The 18039-nt window shown below is 38.5% G+C and overlaps 1 protein-coding gene across 6 annotated transcripts in view; it reads left to right on the top strand.

Annotated features, from left to right (window-relative positions):
* The window catches only part of CHST9 (carbohydrate sulfotransferase 9), an 85961-nt gene that overhangs the window by 44008 nt on the left and 23914 nt on the right, over positions 1-18039 (top strand). Inside the window, exon 1 of one of the 6 annotated variants that reach the window (XM_041399448.1) lies at positions 9914-9918. The exons of the other annotated variants lie outside the window; for them this stretch is intronic. The gene's annotated coding sequence lies outside the window, so the exon portion shown is untranslated. Of the gene's footprint in view, positions 1-9913; positions 9919-18039 lie in introns of those variants that run through there. 6 annotated transcript variants of the gene reach the window in all.

The raw sequence follows: 18039 nt of genomic DNA, 5'->3' as shown, positions 1-18039 counted from the left end.
ACCACTGTGGGTATGACATAAAACCGGCCTTTTCAGTGTCCCCAACCCACTCTGATCACTTGTTCCTCTGGTAACTCATCTCCTGATCACTTAGGCTGTAATGCAATCACTAACAAGCCCATGTGGATATGTATAACGCTTCTTCTAAAATTAATATAGTAATATTCATATGTTCAGTGATTCCATAGCATCTGTCATGTAATGCCCCTAGCCACACTGCCTGGTAAGTGCTTAAAAATAGTATTGGAAATGTGTTTTATCAGGAAGCCACTAGATGTACAGATTTACCATGATTCATTCCAAGCTATGAGATGAGGCTATAGGATAAACAATGCAGTAAAATGAGAATGACAGATAGAGGCATGCAGCTCAAAAATAAAGTATTCTACAGGAAGATTATTTGAGGATAATACTAAATACTGGTTTATTCATTCATATATAGTGAATATCTACTTGAGCAATGGGAACTGAGTTAAAATTACACAGATTAATATTTGAGATTATAATTGAACCTCCACTGCAGTCAGTTTAGTTGTCTGTTTGGTGCCTTTTCTTTTTGAATACTCATTTGTTCCAGAAATTAGAGAACAGAAGGAAACAGGTAAGATGCTGTATTTTTCTTCCAGTCCCCTAAGTGCTTTATACTTGAATCCTGCAGGAGCAGCCATCCTTAGCTCAATAACTGCATCTCTGCCTACACCTCTCCCATCCTTTTCTTGTGTGGCTCTTCCCCACTTTCTCACACGCCTGCCTCACAAATTTCCAGTTTTCTCAGAAATCTGAGCCAAGGTAGCACAGCTGTGCTGTACCAGCCCTTGGCTTGGGGTCATATGCAGCTGGACCCCAAGGAGGAGGGGTACAGCACCTACTGCAGAAAAATATCTTTTCAGGCCCTGATTGTCCTGTTACTAAAATACAAGTAAGCATAGAGCCCTAGAGCAAGTCAGGGATCTTTGTGACAAAACATTCTCCTTCAGAAGGAAGAGCTGATCCAGTGCAACTGCAGAACAATGTGTGGGAAAGAAAATTTCAAATCAATTTTCTATTTAAATTCATTTCTTTGGAGAACTCTGCTGACATTATTGTTTTGACATCTTCTGAATAAAAGAATCCTTTCCTAGTTATTCTGAATTTGTCAGAGTCTGCAGCCTAAGTAAAAGGACAACATGTTTTGAAATTATTTTGAAGATTCAGCTAGTCAAAAGAGTAAAAAGTACTCTTTGGTTATAAAGTCATTCTAATCTTACATGCTTCTTCCTGACTTCAAGTAGAAAAGTTTTTGAAAAACCCCAAGTATTTTCCCAAGGTAGAAGTGTTTCATAGCTCTTAAAGTAACTGATAATTAGCAACATTCTTGATAATAACACTATTTTTCAAAAATAAACGAAGACATTGAATCTGTATTTTTGTCTAGCAGGTGACAAGGGGATTGGAGATAAAAATGTCTGCTACCTTAAACAGAGAGGAGGAGGATGAGGCACACTATGCAAGCCAGGAGGCTTAGAAAAAGAGGGATCTTAGGATGATCATGAAAAGACAAAAGGCCAGCCATGGCTGTGTTCATTCTCACATTATAGCTTCATCCCAGAGCACTTCTGTCCAGCATCCTCTTTTTCTTTATGGTCTTGAGTATTTTTTCTCTTTTTGCAAATAAAATTATCCTTTCAGACTTTATTACATAAGGAAGAAAACAACTGACACTGGGAAAACTGGATTACCTGCTCCTGTTTGTGATTCAGACTGAAAACTGGGAAGATAGAGATGGCTAAAAGAAAGATCAGCACATTTTTGTCCAATCATGCCTGTTGTTCCCACCCAAGGGTAGTAGGGGCTTCTCTAGGCTGGGCTAACCCAGCTATAACTTAACACAATGTCTAGAGCTGCCATTCTTTCAGGGGAAAAGCAAACCTTTTGTGGTCACATGAACATTATGTGATCTGTGTTAGATTATGAACAAAGTCTATATAGAATGCATATGAGATCTTAGACAGGGCTGTGGTGTATGTTGTGCCTGCCTAGGGAACTTTGTGTTTACACGTGCTTGTTTTTTGAAAATATATCCTGTTACTACTACCTTTTCCAAATAAACAAAAATGGCTCATTTTTCCAGATGTCTTCAAAATCAATAAAGTATATTTTTAGTCACCCAGAGCTGCAAAGGCATACACCTTCAGTGGAAAAATACATCCATTTTATGACTTTTAGAAGAGTTACCAATCCAGCTGCATTCTAGGGAAGTTCAGAAGCTGGTTGTTAAAGCCATCCTCCTGTTTTTGCAGTCTATGTACACTGAAAGCTACCTATCAGAGAATCTGCCTCTTAAGATGGAGCTGTGTTTATGCTAATGCAATTTACTTGTATTTAAAATAAACCCAAAGGAATTTTTATTGTGATTTGATAAGAGTATTTCCTTGAAAAGGTGTGCCTTAAAGGTCAAGTGCAAGAACATGTTTTGGAAGAAACCAGAATCATTTGCATTAGCATCAAGATAATTTCTTACCATAGCCTCTGTACCCTCTGTACCCTTTTTGCACTCAGTAACCAGAAAAGCACTTATTCCTGATATTATCTCATGTTCTTTCTACTTTTGGTCCAAAAATCCTCAGGACTGTGTCAGGGCTAGGCTGCTCAGACTGATGCAGTGGGCCATGCATGGTGAAGGGCACTTCATACTCTGGTTTCCTTCTCCTCTCTATCACAAAATTCCTGAGGCTGGAGTCCTGCTTATGTTTCTCTGCTGGCTTTCTGCCAGGTAAAGGGATTAGATGTAATTGTTTTAAGTTGGTGCTGATAAAGGGAAAGGTAAAAAAGGAGGGCAAAATCAGCATTTGAGTGCTGGGGTAGGAGCTTGTGGCTATCCTTCCTGGCTGGTGCCCTGTTAGCAGGGTTCAGGGGAGCACAGGCTGGTCTGATGGGCTGGGCAGGCCTTCAGAATCCACTGTCCACACCACCTTCATCTGTGTCTGGGCTTGAAAGGCTCTGTGTAAGTCAGGTAGCCTCACCCATGTCAGTAGCAGTGCATCCAGGACAGATGTCACCCTGCATCCCATATCTTGTCTCTTGGAAGAAAAGAAGAACTTGTCCAAACCAGTTCTGGATTTGTCCCCATCCACTTACAAACTCAAAATTAAGAAATCTGCTGAGCCCATTGTCCAGAAATGTAATGAAATTATTAGGAAATTGTTGAGACTATCCTGGATTTTTTTTATTTAATATTTCCATTCCTTCTTATCAGAATGAGAAAAACTTGTATAATGTTTTTATTTTTACAGCTGTGTTCTGGGATTGTAACACTATCTGCCTCCAATGGTTCAAGCTGCAGTTTATAAATGTGCTTTAAGGTAACAGAGGTGGATTTCTTTTGTTGAAAATATGGATCTGGAACACCATTTTTTCTATTACATGTTCCTTTGATAATAACTTGTCCCCCTGGCATCACACTGGATAAGCAACATCCCAAAATTCTTAAAGTGGGTGAAGGATTTCTCTCTCAGACTAGTAAAAATGACAGCATTTTTTCCCCCTCATCAAATTGACCTCTTTCTTCTGTAACCAAATATAACTCCTATTGCTTTTTTGAGTTAAATTATGCACAATTACAGCAAAACACTATTCTGAATTTTGTCATGCATAGTAATTTCATGATTAGTACTTAGGATGCCTTCACACTTGGGCATTTACAAGTTGATTAAATGCCTTGGTTACCTACTTGGGTAGCAGTTGTTAAAAACTTGCAGCATTTTCAAGGGAGAGGGTTTCTTGTTTCTTTTTAAAAAATTCACAGTGCTGCAGAAAAGGTATAAATGAGGGAACCTTGCTGTAGTGAAGAACCTGGTGCAGGCAGCAGTTTTTCTTCTCACCTTTGCATTTTTTACAGCATTTGCCTAGCTCGGGCCTGTGGTATTCTGCTCTGTGGTGGCTGGGCTGTAGTTGTGTTGGGCAGTGCCACTGTTGAGAGATACCTTTGGTAGGACAGGATTGAAAAGGAGAGTGGGAATGATGCAGGGAAGAGGCACTGTCAGTGCTCCCTCTTTTTTCACTCTGCGGTGGGAGCTGTGGTGGGATGTCCAGCTCTGCCTTTAGTACCACCATGGGCAAGTCTGTGTCAGTGCTGCAGGCACAAGCATTTAAAAGGTCAGTCTGCCAGCAGTTATAAAATGTACTCCTCTATGAAAGTGCTGGCTCAGTTATCTGTCCCTAAGAAATCCAGATGTAAAAGCCTGCTTTGAGGAATTCCACCTTCTACTTTCCTCATCAAGGGTTGCAACTGAGGTTTGAGAATGCTTCATCGCTCCTACCTTCCACCCCAGCAGTGCCATCTCTTTATTTTCGTAGGAAGCTAGGAAGTGTCTCTCCTTCCCATAGAAATATGTAGTCATTACTGTTTAAAAGGAGAAAATACAGAAAATAACTTATGTATATGTATGTGTATATATATAAAAATACATGAAATGGAAATAACCGTCTCAAATTTGAGAGGGCTTTATTTTAGCTTGCTGCCTTGGGTTGTTTGGTGAGTGGCATATGGGGCCAATCTGAGATCCTTTATGTGTGCAAGAGTCTGAGTGGGGTTTGGGTTGGTTTTTTTAGTTTCTCAGCCTTTCAGTGGAATTAATATCCCTTCCACTGTCAGTATTCTCCACCTTACTGTATTTATGTGAAGTTGACTGTCGCTGGAGACAGAAGTTCTCAAAGTGTTACTACTCCCCTTGCTGGTGTGTTGTAGCCATGGCACTCAGATACTTGTCTTTCCAGTGGCAAGCTGCTTCTTCCTATTTGAATTCATGAGGATGATTTTATGAAGAGGCAGAGACAAATTTAAGAGTATAGGCTTGTTTTTCCTCTCTTATACCATGTGACTATTAAATGAATAGAATGACTTTCACGTGTCTCTTTGATTTATGCAGACGTGGACCTCAGACGTGTGTAACTCATCAGCATAGTTTTATTTGTGGTGGAAGCTATTTAAACAGTGGCATGATAACTATTTTAGCTGGGTTGTTTTTCAGAACAGTTTATTCTCTCGAATGAAAAATTTTTAAAAGGCTTGTAGACATCTGAGTAAAGATATACAGATATTGCTGCATTAAGTAATAATAATAATAATTTTTCCAAAAGTTAAAAGCTGGAAGTGTTTAGCATGGTAAAACTGTGTTTTCTTCTGCCTCCATGTAACTGATGAGGTCAAGTGTTACCACTTTCAGGCAAAATCAATTCTTTAACATGTAAATAGAAAAGTCGGTATGGCCTTTTTTTCTCACTGTACAAGTCATTAAAATATTAATTTGCAGAAAAGAGATTGTAAATAAGACAGACCAGTTTTTTAGGGGGAAAAAAATGGATCTTCAGGAGCTTGCTGGTATTTTGCTTCCCTTTTTTTATTTCTTAACAAAAAGTTACAGAAGCAACACAGATCTTTCAGGAACTCACCAGCTGCAACCCAGAATAACGATTTCCTCCTACATCTGGTGTTGCACTGAAACAGCTTTCATATGATTTTACATAAGCAGGTGTCTTGTCTGCCCCATTCTAATGGTTCATGTGGAGTCAGAGTGAAGTTCTGCTGACTACAGTTATCTGGTCTGCAGCAGGTGACCAAAAGCAGATTGCAAGTGAAGAACACAAGAAGAAAGCAGTAATTCACGGTCCCTTCCCCCAGGGCTCTGCAAGTTCCACTTAGGTAATGCTCTAATGATGTTGCAGAATAAATTTTCGGGGAAAAAATTATCCTTCTTCTTTGTAGGGCCCAGAGTGGAGAAAGGCTGGTGATGTGTGTTGGAATGGCCCTAAAATGTAACAGGGCTTTAAGGAAAGGTGGAGGCAGCTGATTTTCTTTTATTTTAAAATGAGAGGTTGGGTCTTTGTCTGAAGAGAGCAGCATGGAGACCTAGTGAACCATTAAAACAGAACTAGAGCAGGAAAATACACTTTGTGCTCATCTCTGTGAACAAAATCAAGCCAAATGCTGAGTAACAGTGGACTGGGGTCAGAGCTTGACATCACACCCCTGGCTTATGAATACTGAGATACAGAATCTAAATCTTAGCCATTTGCCTCCTTTAGTACGGGCAGTCCAGATGAGGTGTCCTAACTATGTAGGTACTTGGCAGGGAGCTCTTATGGTTAAAACAGGTGAAAAGTAGAGGGATACTGTCACCCCCATCTGTCATCTGTCACCTCAGTACTATATCCTGCAGGATACACTGCTCTTACTCTGCTTTTTGCAGCCCATCTGTTCCTTATGCTTACTTGAGAGCATTTGTATTTAAGGAATGACATTTTCATTTTATAATTAAAATATAGATTGGCACTTTTCATTGTTTTCCTGTCTGGCTTTGTACGGCATACTGGCAAAAAATATTGAAGAGATCTGTGTTTGCAAAGATTTCTGTTTGAGTGGGCTGCATTACTTCTTTATAATTTTTTTTAAAGTGGCCACAAAACCCCCCAAACATTTTAAAATTAACCACCCTAAGCCTTAATGTGGCTAGTTGAAGGCACTGTGGGATTATAATCCTGAAACACAGAACTAATCTTGTTTTACTTTTAAATTAGAGGATTTTTTTTTTCATTAACTAGAATTGAAATGTTTCAATTATGAATAATGCCAGGAAGAACTAGCACACTTGAGTGGGTTTAATGAATTATATGTGTTTTTGCTGCATGTGAACGTGCGTGTGGTGGTGGAGTTTCTGAGATCTGTCACTTAATATATACAGAAACACATGTTTTATTTATGATGTATTAATTTTAACTATCCTAGCTTTTTTGTTTTATGAGCAGGGTTTCTGCAGAGCCCTAAGATCATTTTAATATGTTCAGAAGAAATTTCCACAGACACTGAACTGCAGAGCTTTATGTCTCATGAAAGTGTAAGAGTAACATGTTTCTTGTCTACATTTATTAGCCTTAGGAAGGCACTGGGTCTTTCTGTCATGACTGAGAAAATACTTAAGGGTAGTTTATTCCTTCCATTGGGTAGATAGGTCATTTGCATTTACAATCCTTGATATTTTATGTGGATTCTAACCAATATCAGGCAGTGTTGAGTATGGACAAAGAGGCAGAAATGTAACTACTGTGATAAAACTTGAGAACAGGTACTAATAGTAAAACTGTACCCTTTTTTGACAGTAATTTGAAAGGTCAAATTGCAGTTCAGAGCATCTTAACATTGGTGTTCATTGTTTTTCAGGAAGCAAAATTTCCTTAGGAGATTTGAATTTACTTCAGTGCATTTTATGCTGTGTACATTAGAAAAATTTGTCTCTTCTGCCACATCCTTTTTTGGTTTATGAGCTGTTTTTTATCTTCTCTAAGGAACTGCTTTCTGAAAGGCTGTATTTTAAGCCTTCAATTTAATGTTCCAGTGGAATATAGGAGTACTTCTGACTAAATCCCCAGTTTTACAGTAACTTGAGAGCACACTGGCAAACTGCTTTTCTAGCTAACATCATTGATTATCTTAGTGCAAAGACAGTGAGTACAGCAAAGAAAATTAATGTGGTAAGGTTATGACTTCATTAGAAAAACCAGAAAATATAATTCATGCTCATTAAGTGTGAAGACAAAAAAAAGCATGTTTTAATTGAAGTGTTTTAATTTTTTAAAAAATACATAGCAGAGAACAGTATCGCTTAAATTATTCATTGCTGGTCTTTTAAAAAAATGACCGAGAACTGTTTTACAGACTGAAGTGTAATTGTCAGTGTGAGATTCTCCACATGAGAAAGCAAAAGACAACATTTGAAACAACAGGAAAACTGCTATTTACAGAAGAGTGGTGAATAATTTTGAAGTGGTATCCAAAAATCTGATCATGGAAATGCTGTGGGTGTGTATATATATGTGTATGTGTGTGTGTGCTACATTATTTATAATATGTAATATATTAATTTCTATATTATAACATAGTATAGAAAATAGATATTGTGTATTTTATATATATAATAGTAATAATGATGCAGGGTTTTTTGTTAAGAATAGATTGTAAATCTTCAGCTTTCACCTAAAGGAGTAGCAATACAAAGTAAAGACATTGGTATCCTTTCTACAATTTCTCTAATTTCACAAATTTAAAATGATTTTGGGACCAAAAAACCCCCCAAAAATAGGATTTTTTTTTTCTTTTGGAGGATTTCTTTGTTTTCTAAGAACTCATTTATAAGCCAGGCTTTCCTAAGTATATATTTTCTACTTACATGTTTGGAGAAGATAATGGAGCAGGTGAAGCTCCATGCTTGCCTTTCAGACATGTTTGCCCCAGCATGTGGGTGGGCTGTTCTGGGGAAGAAATGACTGATTTGAGGTGGGTCTCAGTGTGGGGTGAGGGATTTGTAACAAAAAGTAAGGGTTGTCAGGCTGGCCCAGAGTTAATTCTCTCTTCAGCTTTGCAGCATCATCACTCAGTGGCAGACAAATCTCAGAAGCAACAGCAGTTCAAGGAATGTTGAGTAATTTAAACAACCCAGCACAAAGCTAACTATGTGTCTCCCTCAAGTTACAGAAATAATAACATTGACTTTGATGCAGGAAAAGACCCATCATCTTTCAGTAAATAAAGTGTATTTTAGATGCTAAACACAGTGATCACACCAACACAGTGATTGCTGTTGTAGTATTATTCTTATTCTAATTATTATAATTCTTATTCTAATTATTATTATTTTTTATTACTATTATTGTTACTTTATTATTATTATTATCATCATCATTACAGATAGGTTTTGCCTGTCACTTTTGCTTTATTTTCTTTAAATAAAACAAAACAAAAAACCCCAAACCAAACAAAACCCCCCACAATGTTTCAGATACTGGCAACCAAAACTGTGTAACACATGGAAGTGACTGTGAAAGTTATTTGGAGTAGGACTTTGTCACTAGAGGGCACTTAGTCACATAAAATTAGCCATCTTTGGCTTGGGTTGGTTTTGGGTTTGTTTTTTTTTTTTTTTTGTAACAACTTCTTTCTCTAAAATATCTTCTAAAATATTTGTTGATTTTGATGGATTTTATTATTGATTTAGGAGTATGCAAGTATAGCCATAAATATCTGTAAACCCAAGAGTATCAGGGCAGTGATCTGCAGTGAAACGTTTCCTCTGGGACAGGGGATAAACAGGGAAGCTAAAGAGAGGCTACAGTGTACAGGATTTAGTGCAAAAAACAGGCTAAAATTATATCAAAAGATTGCTCAATTAGTATTAATTTAATTAATAAAACCTGAAGTGTAACAAATTATCATACTTAGCAGCAGGGGTCTATAATCACAACCACAGACACAGTTCTCAAGTATCAAAATCTCTGTTGTAAATTGACAAATGAAAAATCTCCTGTTATTGAAAACAAACAAAGCCAGAGCCCTCATTTACACACACCACTCATGAAGCACCTAAGGTACCAAGTTGAGTGCACTTTTATAAGTGGGTTTAACATACTTGACACTTCACTGTAGGCCATCTGCTTGTTATGCTCCAGTGGTTTTCTTTGCTGGACACCGAACCCCAGTCTTTTCTGATGGGGTGCTTAAGTCTCACTGGCAGCCTAGCTGCATTATTGGTAGCTCATGGCATGTCTCTAAAGATGCCTTTGTGCTGGGAACTTGTGCACTTTACCTCCTGGCTCCATGGCTGTGGTAATTTGCCATAGGACCTTTTTTCTCTGATGGATAAGCAATCACCAAGGGGTGTCCTAAGAGGGTGGGGTTTGCTTTATTTTTTTGCTGGCTGTTACTGCCAATCACAGAGAGAAAGAAGGTGCTCAGGGACTGCATCTACCAGGCCAGCTTAATGCTGAGGTATGCAGAATGCCCAGTATTAATTTACACATGCTTTCAGCAAGCATGGCATGCAGTCACGGTATCTCTGTTTGTCAGCTCTGTCCTCGGCTTCTGACCAAAGCCTCCCATAGAAGGCCTTGGTACAGTGTTGCTTGGGGTTTTTTAGCTGTCTGGGCAGTATGACAGGTTAATTATCAAAATAATCAGCTGTTGTGAGTGGGTGGAACCAGGGGTGAATATTCCAGATGTGAACCTGAATGAGTCTGCGAATGGGAAGGGATGGTAACTGCCAGACCACTGGTAACAGAGCTTGTGAAGAAGCAGAAGCAGTGACCAGGACCAAATATACTGGAAGCACATGGTTTGTTATATTTCTAAGCCAAACTGCAGCAGGTTAAGCCTTGCTGGAAATTTAAGCTTGGAAACTTAAAGAGTTTTGAAAACACTTGTTCAAGTAGCTACATATGTAAATGGGCTTTTACATTTTCCTGTATCTCTTGCCTTCGATGGAGGGAATGCTACTGTGGTGCATTTTGGAAGACATGCAGGTGGGATAATAGAATTGTACCAGCTTGCCAGGATTTCCCGTGTCCCTTCTGTTCAGAACTGTAGCTCATGATTAATGGACATGTATACCCAGGGCTACAGCACTGCCTTTGCATTCATGGACTTGAGGCCAGGTCTGACTCTCTGAATGCAATTTGCATGGCTTCTGTCCCTCCACAAATGGACATGGAAATATTTTCTATTCTCTAGGTCAGAGAAAAAGTTTTAAAGTCCAGAGGTTAATCTACCCTCTAGCAACCTTGAAACCTTGAAACCTTGGGTTTCAAGGGAATAGATTTCCTGTTGATTTTCTGTATCTAAGGAATTTCAAGCAATCCTCTTGGGCAGAACTAGAATTTAAAGTGCAAGTCAGAGTCAATAACTGTGGATTATCGCTTAAGCTGAATACAAGGTCAAAACCATTGAGACAGACTTTTTCTGGGTCCCCATTCATGGTGCTGGCTGTCTGCTATGGCTTATAGCAACTTTGTCCTTGACAGTGCAGTCTTGTCTGTGTGGGCATCAAGGTCTGTCTCTCTGTAGTGTGTGCCAGGTGCTCAGATGGCCTGTATAAGTGTTTCACTACATGGATCGTATTGCAGGGCAAGGATTTACAACCTGGACTTCTTTTTTCTCTGTCTGTCATGATGAACTTCACTGCAGTACAACTCCCACTACATTTCCTGGAAAGATATGGTGAACCTCTGAATTCATAATCCTACTGAATGCTAAGAGAAATTTAAAATTATGTTTTATGAAAACAGGATAAAATTAGGCAAGAAGTATATATCTGCACATTTTGTAATGGCAACCCCTACCTAGACTGCAATGCAGAGGAGAATAACACTTCCTATTCTTGTAATCAAAATAAATATATTAGAAACCAGTTCAAATCAGAGTGGTAAGACCAAGTATTTTTAAAAATGGAAAGTGAAGTTTTCTCTAGTTTTGCTGCCTAAGCTTTTTATGTGGAGCAGGCAGAGGGCAGTAGGTGCTAACATTCAGGATCTCTTCTCCATAGTCCCAGTGTTGGGCAAACCACAAGGCTGCTCCTCAGCCTGGATTGTAGGTAACCTGATTTTACACGGAAATAGACTGGGAGCACTCACACAATCTGTTAACATAACTCAGCAGCTGGAGCTGTAGCAGCTTAGAATGCTAAAAGTGAGCCTCTTAGTAAGACTTAAAAACTAGCAAGGAAAAGAGTGCAGGCATTGACCGGGGTTCTCCATGCAGGTGAACTTTGAAGCAGACAGCTGATTTTGTCTAACACAGCCAAGACAATTCATGTCCTGCACAGATTTTGTTTTCTACTTTTAAAATAGATGAAATTATAAGCATTATTTGCCATGAAAATGAATCTCTAGAAAAAGAGATTAATTTCCTCTTCTAGACAGAGAAAAAACATAGGAGGATGATGGTATGAACAAAGCTTAATTAAAATATAATTGTATTTAATCAATGCAGTATAATTAGAAATAGTGCTTAAGAGTTCATTTTAATGGCTGTTGGGCTATTTGTATTCTCTAAATTAATATCTGCCTTATGAACAACACTCAGCTCGCTTCTCAAAAAAAGCTCATTTGTTTTTCGCTAGTGATTTTTGTGTAGTTCCAAGGAAGCAGAACCAGTAAACCAGAAAATTGAGAGGTGGTAAAAAATTCCTGTCATGCCTTCTAAACCCTTTGTGTTCCCAGCCTGTGGCACAACAGAATGGTCTGGTGGTAGCATCTACCTTAGGATACTGCAGGTCACAGTAAACATGCTCACAGTAAACTTTACAGGTGAAATTGGAAGTCACTGAGATAATTCTGTTTGTTTCTTCTTTATTGCACACAGAGTCTAGTGCTTTTAATATTCAGTAAGTCTGTTCCTCCTATTTCTTGGAAATTTATCCAAGTACTGGTCAGTCTCCTGTGGATGGAGGCTCAACAGGAATGGTCAACAGCATGTGCAAGTGGTGCATGTAGTTATTGAGGGTGTCCAGACTCTGAAGTATTTTAAACCAGTGCCTTTGCTTTTTAACTGTCTTGTGTTGTTAGACATGCACACAGCAGCAGCACTGCCTGAGACCAGAGCTCTGTCTTGCTCAATATCCTAGCAGCAAAGTAAAACCTTCTCACGTTACTTTCTCAAACTCCAGCAGTTTGTGTTTCAGAAGCTTCCTATGCCAGAGGTGATTTTTGTTTGCTTATCAGCCCCAAAAGGATTTCCCGTCTCTCAGCTTGTTCAGTTGTCCCCTGAATCTATGTAAAGTTTTAGCAGCTGTAACATCCCCTGGCAAAGAGTTCCTGAGTTTCCTTTCTCAGTTGCATGGAGAGTTGCTTCCTCATGTTTGTTTTCCACCTGCCATCTGCCTGCTTCATCTGATGCCCCCAGCCTTGTGTTACAATGGGCAGCAACAGTCAGTTCTGATTCACCCCTTCCATGTCACTCGTGCTTTTACAGACCCCTATCATATCTCCTCTGGATCATTGCTTTGCCAGGTTTCATAGTTGTTGCTCTTTGTAAGCCAGTTTATACTTTCAGTCCACCCTCTTTCCTTCTTCTTCAGCTCTGTACATGAGTGCAAGGATCAGAATTGCAGATAATATTTAAGATGCAAGTGTGTGAATATGCAGAAACACAATAGTTGCCTTTTAGGTATTCTCTGGTGTTCAATTTGCTTTCTCTACTGGTGAGCAGGAAGATGACATTTACACAGAAGTTTTACCACCCCAAGATTTCATTCCTGGGTAGCAGTGTGCTTGTAACTCAGTTCAGAGTCCACTACTTTTGAATATAAATTAGGCTTTCCCCTAAAAGATTTCTAGTGTCGTTTTGTATAAATTGCACTTCATGTGTCATTTTATTATGATCCTATTGTCAAAGAAAGTTTTTTAGCCTCCATCATTTCTACCCCAAATAGCTTAATATCATCAGCAAACATTGTCCCTTCCCTGTTTGCTCCCTTTCTCAGGTGATTTCAGAACAGGCTGAAGAACACTGATATCCTCAACATGAGGCAGTAGGACTCTACTGGTGATTTTCTTCCATAGTGAAACTGACTGTACTTTCTCATATTCCTATGCCCTGTTTCCTATCTTTTCAACAGTTGCTTTTCCAAATCTGTGCAAAGTTGTTCACTCTAGTTCTGTGCCTGCTAGGTTTCCTTAAGAAACATTGTGAGAGAGATATTATCAAATACCTTTTGGAAAGCCAAATAGATGACGTATCTGAGTATAAAAAAAATGGAAAAATAAAAAAGAAAAAAAAGAGTCCCATACAATACCAGCCCTAAAAGAAAATAACTGGTTGTCTCGAGAGCTGTTATGATTGGGTATCTGAACGATTCAGTCATTTGTGACAAACCTGGGTGTTCTGATGCTGAGGGATTTGAAGCAGCTGGGCAGATACGGACTCTGAGGATATGGAATTATAGGAGGTTTATGCTGATCTACACATGAGCTTCCCAGACAGGGACCTCTCATTGTCCCCACTGTTGTTTCCAGGTAGGTGTCTTGATCTGCACAGCTGATGTGGCTGCCCTGAGCTCATATGGTTGAAAATCAACCTATCAGGCAAGATGAGAATTTTCAGCTGAGTCAGGACTGCAATGTGTCTTGACCCTGCAGTGGAGTTGCACTAGTGGCCAGCACATGGAAGGAGGAAGAGCACATCCCTTCAGCTGCAGCAAGGGCTGGGCACTGGGAAGCTCAAACCAGTCATAAAAGCAAACCCTAAGAAACATTGTTTGTCTGTAAAGGGATATTTTTAGCTAAGATTATTTGGGTCTTGGGTGTGTGTAGGTGGCTGCATGATGGCATCAGTTTTCCAGCAAAAAAATAGTGGTCCACACTAGATTTGTAGAATTGGTCTAGTCTCTTCTCAGAAACGACAATTAAAAATTAAGGAATTTCTTTTAAACTTTTTTTTTTTTTCTGTCTGTCTCTCTTTCTCCTATGATTGATTCCATTTCTACAGTAAATTTGTTACTATGTTTAACCTAAGCTTAGTTCTATACAGTTGCAACCAGTGGTGTTTCTGCTTTGATGTGATTCTGGGAGCTAGTTATCTGTAATCCATGGCACAAAAGGTATTGAAAGTAGGAACATTACTGGTGTATGCTTGTATGAAAAGAAGAAATATAAAGCTATGAGCTATTTGCATCTCTTTTCTTGCAGAGTCTCTGACTGTACATCTAATTAACCAGCCATTTAAAAATATTAAGCATTTCTTTCACCCCCTGCTAGCAACATCAATATGTAAAAGTAATTTCTCTGAAGATTTGCATCTCACATGCTTGCAACATTTGGACCTAGCCTTTAAATTATAAACAAACCACAGTATACTAATTACTTTAATTATAGCAATAGGTCAGCATGTTAGTGATGTCCAAAAGTTATGTGGGGGGTGGATGTTCAATTATCACATTTTCTTTTTAGATCCCTTGGAAAGCAGGAAATTCAGTCCTCTCAAACTGCTTTTTACCCTTCACTATATAAATATTTATAGCAATCACAATTGGTGTGGCTTTAGTCCAAAATAACTTCTAATCTGAAGACAATTTTTCCACATTTCATTTATGTTTCTTTTCACATTCTTTAATCAGATTTCATATAAAGTATTACGTCCATTAGAACTAAATAATAAGCTAAACAGAAATATGCCTTTTTCCCTTAGTCTGTGGACATATGTGAAGACCTTGTCCCTGCAGTTAGCAAGAAGTCATTGCCAAGTTGGTAATCACATACAATATTGACTGTGTCAAGAAAAGAGAAATGCCTCATCCTGAGTGCTGACTTCATTAGAAATCAGTAATGTACATGTGAATAAAGTCACCATATTATGGGACTGTGTCACTTAGCACTTGCTGAAGCTTACTTGGTCAGTAATTCTCCTGCTGATTCATGCCAGGCGTGCAGAATTAATTTTAAAGCCTGGAAAAGAATGCAGTTCACTAGGGAAGAATAAACAAGGTGGGTTCTTTCAGTCATAGAAAACCATGTTGAATCACTTGGTACAAAGGACTCTCTCAGAAATTTTTCCACCTTTGTAGCTGACACATTAATCTTGTCCTCAGTTTGGGGCATCATCAGGACTACCAGTCTTAGTACACACCCATGGTTTGCAATCCAGGACTGGGTAGGCTTGTTTCTTAAATCAGTCTGCCAGCCATGAGCACAGCTGCAATTTCAGCTGTGAATTCTGCCTCTCCTTGCTGTGCCTGGCATGGCACATCCTATGGAAAGATTGTTGTCTGAAGGCTGCTGTATAAGTAGTAGTTGTCGGCTGTGTGGTCACGTTCTCCTCATAGGTCTCCGCAGAACTGCACCTGCATGTTTATGGATGCAAATTTTACCTCAGTGCCAGCTTTTGGTATGTACCTATGGTCCTTTGCAAGCACCAGCAATATGTTTTGTGGGCAGAAATTGCTGGCATGTACAAAACCTGCAGGAGTGGTTTTAAAGCCTATTTTATCCTCTGTGCATGAAAAGGATCCACTGTGCCCGAGAGCATCTACTTAGATCCTGCTCGAGTGATCCAACTGATGCAGTGGATCTGATTATTGCTTTTGGTGTTGGGATACTTTGCATTTTTTGGGTACTGAAAACCTTACTATATACCACCTTACTGCTGTTGAGTCTTTGCTTAATTAAAAAGAATCATTTAACTATGTTTGCAGTGACATATGTTGAGTTCAGTTCTCATAAAGATTTCTCCAGCTGAACTTGCTTCATCGCCCCTGCTGCTTTTGAACACTGCCAGTATCCTCACTGGTGTAGCAAGGATGGCACACAAAGGGAGGCACAACAGGCATGCCTAAAGTGAGCAAAAGGCTCTTCCCAAGAAGAGTATGGTGCTGTTTGTGAGGCTTGTGAGCATCAGGGTGTTTCACCTGCGGGCAAGCGGAGGCTGCAATTATCCATAGTGGATGCAATATATATCCAGTTGCTACACAGCTGCCCAAAGCTGGTGGTAGGGCAGATTGCAAGCCTCAGCTACAGGTTTGGCTTTAAAGACAACAAGCATAAAAGAGTAATTTTTTGCATAATTTTAAATGTACTCTTATATAGTGGTGATGAATCCTTTACAGACTGGCCTTCTGAGTTGATTTTAGGTTTCTGGGGAAGTGTTGTCATAAGATCTTGATTAAATAATTGCTGACAGTTCTCTCTAACAGGAATTTTCTTTTACTTTTATATATAAAGTATTGTATCATTTTTCTTTTCCCAAATCAACTATCCTGAATGATAGTTTGAATTTTCTGATGTTCAGAGACCATGACTAATGACCTTACATGTTTTTATATGTCATTGCACTTTTCTTGTTGAGGATTGCTTGTGCATCATTATCAGCTATTCTTATAAGGAGCTCCTTAAAATATCATACTTTTTGTGAAAAGAAAAGTAAAAAAAAAAAAAAAAAAAAAACACAACAGTGCTAAGGTTGTGTAAGGTTGTGTATGAATAAAGTCAGAGAAATGTGTTATTTAGGGCTACACATTATCTTTGCCTAAAAACCTTATTTCTTTATGACAACAAAAACTGAGAGTCCATGATCTTTTCCTGTAGTGGAGAATCTGTGGGAAGAAGAAGTTCTACCATGTTCTAAACAACAAAAATTTACTCAAGTTACATTACTAAATAAGTAGTCTTGTTTGATAATATAATCTCCTCTGGTAATATTTAAGTAATATAGTCATAAATGACAAGCATAAAAACTATGTATCTTCTCATAATTTGCATTGGATATTAATTACTTTGATTAATTGCTATTACCAAACTATAAATCCATTTGAGAAGTGAATCTGTAGCAGTGGATAAGCTTCCTGCCCCCTTTCTCCTTCCCCAAGTTCTTTTGAGTAGCACAAACCTGAATCCTTGTGCATCTTGGATTCACATTATGTTCTCAGTCATGGATGACCTTTTACAAATGACTTCCAATAGCTGCAGCTGAAGTCAACCACAAGATTTGGTCATAAAAGGTCATATTCCAGTTGTACAAAATGTAGATAAATTTGCACTCCCTGCAGCAACTGATTGCTGTAGGTTTTTGGTTTGTATCTGACCAATTTTAGTTCAAAGCCATCCAATAGAAAAGGTTATGTTCTAGCTTTTGTTTCTCTTTGCCTTTCTTCACCTAATTTTCTTTCACTATAAAATTATTTGGTTTACAGATTTTTTTTTTTACTTTTCCAGTTTAAGTTCTATTTAATAAAGTTCCTATTTCACCTTTTCCTTTTTCCTCTCTCTTCTTTACTAGTAGATTAATTACAGATTATTCCTTGTAAATGTGAGTAGTGTCTTTCTGTTACTGTCAGGTTCACACTGGGGAATATTCTGCTTCTAACTGGAATGATTTCAGAGAAGTTGTTTGAGGCCATTCTGCTAAGAGCATGCCTTAGAGTGTCACATTTAGAGTTTAAACAAAGAAACAGGGAAGATTTAAACAAGTACAGTTTGTTTATGTAGGCATAACTCAGAATGAGTAGTAAATTAAAAGAATATTTGCTCTCATCACCACTGGTCACTTCCTGGCCTTATGTTGTTCAGACAATTCATCCTCTTTTTATTTCTGAAATGCAGAAACTGTAGACTAAGGCTTCCCATGGAGACTTTGCTGTAGGACTCTACTTTGTAATTAGTGCCAAGAAACTGGATTTTTCCATCCCTGTTTGGGCTTGCTGTGTACTTAACTTGCTTACACTACTGATTCACACTATAGAAGCTTTG

Source organism: Onychostruthus taczanowskii, unplaced genomic scaffold (assembly GCF_017590055.1).
Source record: "Onychostruthus taczanowskii isolate IOZ18803 unplaced genomic scaffold, ASM1759005v1 scaffold16, whole genome shotgun sequence".
Classification (NCBI taxonomy): Eukaryota; Metazoa; Chordata; class Aves; order Passeriformes; family Passeridae; genus Onychostruthus; species Onychostruthus taczanowskii.
This window is presented reverse-complemented; position numbering and strand designations above follow the sequence as displayed.